This window comes from Temnothorax nylanderi, unplaced genomic scaffold, assembly GCF_030848795.1.
Source record: "Temnothorax nylanderi isolate EJ_2023f unplaced genomic scaffold, tnyl_v1.0 TNYL_tig0019_pilon, whole genome shotgun sequence".
Classification (NCBI taxonomy): Eukaryota; Metazoa; Arthropoda; class Insecta; order Hymenoptera; family Formicidae; genus Temnothorax; species Temnothorax nylanderi.
In genome coordinates this window covers 1,235,486-1,242,695 of record NW_027249081.1, presented here as the reverse complement: position 1 = coordinate 1,242,695, position 7,210 = coordinate 1,235,486, and the positions used below count along the sequence as shown (strand labels likewise).

The 7,210-nt window shown below is 40.5% G+C and overlaps 1 pseudogene; it reads right to left on the bottom strand.

Annotated features, from left to right (window-relative positions):
• Positions 1-1,408: 1,408 nt before the first annotated feature.
• LOC139768895 (uncharacterized) lies at positions 1,409-6,917 on the bottom strand (annotated as a pseudogene).
• Between the last annotated feature and the right edge of the window lie 293 nt (positions 6,918-7,210).

Sequence of the window (7,210 nt, the reverse complement as noted above, 5' to 3'; positions counted from 1 at the left end):
TTCTCGCTTTCGAACAACGAAAAATGTTAAATTTAATAACTTCTGACTGAGTTAATTCCCATTGTGTTCCGACAAAAACTAGCATAAAAAATCCAAACTCTTAGTAATACAAACACATTAAGTACAAATTTCTCGTGCGGAGAGAGAGTAGCGTGTAAAAATTATTCGAAAGATGAAAAATGGAAATTCGATAGAATTACAGATCGATTGAGAAAGTTGCATTATAAGATGTCGTTCGATGATGGCTGTTCCTGGATAAGACATGTAAATCAAATGCGTTCCATAGAAAGTAAACACTCCTGTAGTGTCTCAAACTAATGATTATTACTAGAGTTTTAAATCGCATGGACGGAATGAACAAGACGATGTTTCTCAAGAGACATGCCGAACAATCTCGAAACAAAACACAAATTAATATCCGCGTTTCTCTACAGACAGAACCTAATAATCTTTTTGATCAAGCGCAACATACACCACGCTCTGTTAGAGTACAAACATTTTAGAGCGTTCATTGATAAGTAGTCAGGTCGTTATAAAACGACCTGATTACTTATCAATGTACGCAGCGAAATAACTTTTTTCTTAAGAAGGGGTAGATGTGTGTTCATATTACGCACGCTTTACTGGATTAGACGCTCTAGGATAATATGCGCTAAAGTAACTAAACAGACAAAGTACTGCAATCACAGACATCTATATTATACATCCATGGACAACGATTCGTTCAATACACGGACCTTATAGATATGGACTGGCAACTGCCTACAGTTTATTATAACGTACGGAGGAAGTTAGAAAAAGAACCATCTTCTCTCTTTTTTTCTTTCCATACTTCCGGACACTTTGGAGAGAAGTATATTTCTCTCTCTTTTCCTCTTTCGGTGCTTCCGGACACTTTAGAGAGAGAGCAAGATGTGCTATGTATTGCCAGTCCATGGTCAATATTGCCTTAAATTTCGCTACATGCTTTTGCTCACCAAATATCGCAGGCCCACTTTTTGAACATTTAAGTAATTGGGAAAAAACGCGAGAGACCGCGATAAAACATATAAAAAACAAAAATATATATATATATATATATATATAACCGAGCAAACATGAAAGCAGATAGGGAAATTCTACGTGAATCAGCTGATTACGGTAATTATATTTTTGTAACAATTAACCTGCATATCTATAAGGTGTTCCATACCTGACTAGTGAAGCAAGTCCGAAAGATACCTCCTCTGTTCAATCCATTAAATTCATATATGTATACGTCACGTATGTGTGTATACTAAATTGCTACTCCTTTATACCGTATCAAAAAAAATGGATTCCAAAAAATATGTATCACATATATATGACGAGTAAGCATCTGCGCATCCGTGGCGTACATAAAAGAGGAAATAGTAGATATGTAACACATATTGCTTGAAATTCAACCAATTAGGTAACATTCGTATCTTTTACATAACGCATGAGTTATGTACATACTTTTCAGATCCACGTGGAAGTGATTTTGTGGAAATTAGCAGTCTAGTATATAATATATAGATGTCTGTAATCGCAATTCATAAGACTCAATGCTTTAGCATTTAGAGTCAAATGGCGTCGAATAATGGATATAATGTACACTTATCTTATTACATAATGTAACATAGCTACACATTAAGTGCAATTTTCCTAACCTGATTCTGTGTGTGAAACATTATATGTATGTACGCGTTTCTTTGTGTGGTCGTATAGTTGTAAAGCCAAAATGGCGGATAACTGCGATATTTTATCTATCTACTTTAGAATTAGACTTTAGGATGCGCTATTAACAAGTAAACGCAATAAGCATAATTCCGTTCTTTCTTTTGCTATTTCCGCCATTGCACATCTGCTTCCAGCCACTTAAGCCTGGCTTTTATATGGTGCCGCCTGACCACGCGCATGGTACGTAAATTGTATCCTTATTCTGGGCAATAAAATTGTATATTGTGTTGCCATATTAATTTGCAACAGTTATTTAAATTATCCACAGAAATACATAATAAAAAGGAAAATAAAAACGGGCCTAGCGCCATACTAACAATAAAAAAAAACAGAGAAAGTTGTACAGATAACATCATTTATCTACTCTCATGGCATACACCGAACAGAAGCGTACAAATACTTGAACTTCATTTCTAACATCCGCACTATTTAAGTGCTTCTGTAATACCAATTTTATTGCACAAATCTATCCTTTAATAAAAAAAAAAGATTTTTCTAAAGATATCGGTTAGTTGGTCTTCGCTTAGAACATATCTTATATCTATTTCTTCGTTTGCATATTTTTCGCGTATAAAATAATACCTAGCATCTATATGTTTCGGAACTCAGAGTTTTTTTTAACATGTTTAATTGTACTCTAATTGTACTGTAATTGTCAATACAAATGTTTAAAACTGCTGTATTTAAGTAACCAAGTTCAAATAGAAATTCATCTCCTTTGGACACTTACAATCAAAAATAGAAGATAATGATGATCGTAATGATGATCATACCACCTTCGTGTATTTAGATTGTTTATTTTATAAATTTGTTGCGCCTAAGCTCGCTCGCCACGAATACGACGTGCCAATTGGATATCTTTCGGCATGATGGTGATTCGCTTAGCGTGAATAGCGCACAAGTTCGTGTCTTCGAAAAGACGTACAAGATAACGCCTCGCTAGCTTCTTGAAGAGCCATTACAGCAGAACTTTGGAAGTTGAGGTCTTGAAATCCTGAGCGATCTCACGGACGAGTCGAATGGCAATTTACAGATAATTCCGTACTTTCTTCACTTATAGAGATTCTGCACACATCAGAATACCCGACGAAAAAGTTTTTATCACAGTTCCAAACAACACGAAGGTAACTGTTAGTAAACTGTCAGTCGGCAGAAGAAGTCTAAAGTCGACTTCAAGGTTAGACGGAATGTCACAGGGCGAAGTCCATCATGGTGCACAATTCGCGCAGTATCTCCTCTTCCCGAGTGCTCATCGACACGTGTTGGTATTTGAAGATATTTTTCTTCCATCTCAAGCGGTATCACTGGTCCCACGTGTAAGTGTTACTGTCTTGCAAAAGAAGCGAACCGTCTGGTAAAACAATGCTGAGACAGTTCTTATGCTGGACAGCATCTTTTTTTACAGAGGTTAGATTTAGGTAGCATACTTGTATATGTCGCCTTCCTCGAAAAATATTTTTCTTCCGTATAAAGCGATATCACTGGTCCCGTGTGTAAGCGTTACTTGCAGAAGAAGCGAGCCGTCTGGTAGGACAATACTGAGACAGTTCTTATACGCAGAGTCGCACCTGGCGACAACGTACTTTCGGATTTCCGACATGCTGCTGTACGGAACAGGTTGCTGAAGAAAACCCGTCAGCGTCTTGGAGAACAGGCAACAGTCGTTGAGATAGAGGTGATGCGTCTCCCAGCGTCTAACCCTTTAAGGCCCACACATCGATCCCGTTGGAGTAAAATGTTATAATTTATAAGATAGTCTTAAAAGACGTCCCTGATAAAAGTTTTAGTTTTTTCGTTTTTTGTTTGTTTTTTGTTTTGTTTTTTTGTTTTTTTTTCGTTTTTTTTTTGTTTGTTTTTATGTACATAATTATGTACACAGGCCCCTAAAGGGCTAAGGAACTTGCTGGACAGGATCTTCGTTACGAAGGTTTGGGTTTGATTCAGGCAGCACACTTGTATATCGCCTTCCTCGAAAGATATTTTTCTTCCATATCAAGCGGTGTATCAGTGCTCCCTCGTGTAAGCGTCTTGCAGAAGAAGCGAACCGTCTGGTAGGACAATGCTGAGACAGTTCTTATACGCAGGGTCCCACCTGGCGACAACGTACTTTCGGATCTCCGACATGCTGCTGTACGGAACAGGTTGCTGAAGAAAACCCGTCAGCGTCTTGGAGAACAGACAACAGTCGTTGAAATAGAGATAATGCGTCTCTCAGCGTCTAAGAAACTTGCTGCACAGGATCTTCTTTATAAAGGTCCGGATTTGATTCAGGTAGCACACTTGTACGTCGCCTTCCTCGAAAAGCTTAAAACATGGCCCGGCCGGACCCGGGCTCGATCTCGGGCTCGACGAGCTGCTGGTCGAAGAGCAGCCGGCGCTATGTCGTTCCAGATTCGGACAAGATCTCGCGGCACCCGGTCGCGTCCAGACCCTCTGGGCTTCAAACTCCAAACTCGGGCTGCTGTCCTCACCGTAAGAGCTGCAAGTATCGGCGAGCAGTCCACGCTGGAATGCAAACTCACACCGGACGATAGCTAGGGCGAGCTGGTGCTGGTGATCCCCTGCCGCATCGCGCCGCCGCGCCGTTCACAGACAGGAAGTCGTAATAGGGCACCGTGGAAGAAGTCCAGGCCAACGATGGACGCGGCCGCGGGGCTGCACGGTAAGGATGAGTTCTCCGTCTCAAACTCCGGACCAGCCTGCTCCTCCTCATCGTCATTTTCCTTTTCGGGCTAGCTAAAGCTGTTCTCCAAAGACGGTATGTCGTCGACAGAGGCGGTGGCTATCTGAGGGCTTCCGGTCATGTCGATTTGCTCCAATGGCGTCGCCGTGGTGTTGCTGTTTTGTTGTCCCACATCTGAACGAGGATTCCTCGATCCAGGATAAAGACTTCGCTGTCGATTCGCTCGGCGAGGAGGAACGTGTCTCACCGTTGTTCAAGTTCAAGGAATCGTTGAAGCGACGACGTAGCATAAACTTGCGGCGCCAACTGCTGCCGTTATTGTTTTACTTCTTCGTCGGCGACGGCAAGGAACGCGGGAACTGATGATTTTCATCCTGTCGTTCATTGATAATACTGTTGTTGCTGTTCAAAGCGACCATTATTTCGCTCGGCAAAATCAGCGTCCGCTCCGGGCGAGGGTTCAAGATCAAAATAATCGGTAGTTTCCGCGCTGTTACCGCCGGACTTCCAGGCCTCCTGGTCTGATTGTACCTGATGGAGGAGTTGGAACGCTGGTCACCTCGGAACCGCGTCGGTTGCGCTCGCTCGCGTTGGACGTCCTGCGGGTGAGTGATAAGATCACGTTGGTCAGCAAGGACTTGCTCTTTCCCGTTGACAGCGACGCGACTGCACGACACGTTCAGATATGGATGATGTGTACGCAGCCGTTGACATATGTGCGCCAGTATAATACTCGCAATATTTGACAAATAGTTTACAATAATATACAAGCCAGCCTGACTGACTAGGTATTCGACCCGAATGTTTGAATAGAAACATCAAATAAGTTTTTAATAATAACGGAAACGCAAATTATTACTTATTCCAAGATAATGGTACTAAAGCGATTATTCAGTTAAACGTAACTTAAAATCTAAATTTGTATCTTTGGACCACAATCACAATGTGTGTGACTTAAAGACTAGTATTTGATTACCATTAATTCACAAATTACTACCCTCTCTCCTTAAATATAATTTTTTTAACATTTTTACCAGTTTAATCCAAGGTTTCATTCGTCTGCAATTCGGAGACAATATAAAATTATATAGTCTAGGTAACATTAAATCCAAGGATATTTTGTACTGCATATCAGTTCTTTTAAAATTGTTAAAGTAAAATATGCTAATGACAAATGATTCTTTATTAACTTCTCCAATACGGAGGTACTTCCTTCAGAGACGACTAAACTCCTCCAATTTGGCTATAATTTTTACCTCCCCACGAACTTGAACCAAAAAACTGCCTTGCACGAATTCATAAAAAATATTGAAAGCAACACCAAATGCCATAATATTGGCAATGTAATAAAAATATAGTTTTGAATTAAACAAATTAATAGCTGATGCTAAAACTTCAAACATGGACGCAAAAGCTAAAATAAAAGAAGCAAAAAAACAATACACAGCAGAAATTAAACGTCTAGCTCCAAGATACCGTGGAAAATTCGAAAATTTCGATCCGGCTAAAGCTGGTATAAGAAAAAGACTCCAGCAACTCCAAAAACACTCGGGCCTAAATCGCCACTGTTAATACCGTCACCAGGTTTGGATAAGGCAGCAACGCCTACGAAACAACGTAACGAACTGATACTGGCAGAATCGATTTTCAGGGTCGATGTTACTGTGATGGAAATAAAACCTAGAGAAGAGTTTTCAACCTCGTTCGCACATTTACCTTATATAGCGGAAGAAACGCATCATCAGTGTCAGACAGACGAGAGGTAGATGGACAGGATCCTTGTCAAAGAGGAGATGGTCTATTGTGCAACAAGTCTCTTATGGATGAAATTGACTGATGTAAAAGCTAAACAAGGACTCGAAGATTTGTCAATTGAGGAAAAACGATCAGAAAAGCAGTCGAGGACATTTTGAGTTTAACGTTCCACAACCCATCTATGCGTACTTATCTCAGATAGGATCGTAAATCAAGAACAAATGGGATGCGTTCCGAAATGCTCAACTGCACAACCTTTCTGTCGGCGAGTGTACATACGATAAGTTGGTAGCCAAACAGGAAAATTACATACAACTTCGTTATCCGAAAATAAGCCAAAGTAATTTTATTTTTGAAAAATATATACATGCGCATTATGACAGCAACTAGATATTACTAGCAACAGCACAATAAGCATATGTATAATGGAAACAGACACACGGAGGTTAAGATGCCGTATTTTTGAGATTTTTATTCCGAAAAAGTTGACACAACCTGACGGTATATGTTGTGAAATTTACGTCGCATCTTCTGCCACAAATGTATCCTTCTAATGAAAAAGTCACACGCAGTGGGAGGATCCACGGCAAGACAAGTTGCGCAGAAAAATAAAGCAAGAAGAGCATCGCAGGCGACAAAAAGAAAGGCGCAAAGAAAGCAAAATTGTATACGCTCGCAAAAAGTGGGCACCGCCCCTACCGCCAGTACCATCGCTGCCTGATGATAGAAAATTGCCCATAGTAACCATAGGGAACAAAGTAGCGTCCCATGATATTGTTAAATCTTATGCTTTGTCTTAGGCGTACACTCAATTTAGTGATCAAAACGCACGATCCCTACTGCTAAATGGAATAGCAGGAATACTAGACCTGGGGATGGTGAGAGTAGCACAGGATGTCGCCGATGGTGATTGGGTAATGAGGATAGTCACTGTTCAATTAACTGATGAAGACCTGAGGAGAGTGTCTCCAATACTAAATATAGAGGAAATGAAGAGAGCCATAACTATAGCAGTGGCGACCAAGGCCAATT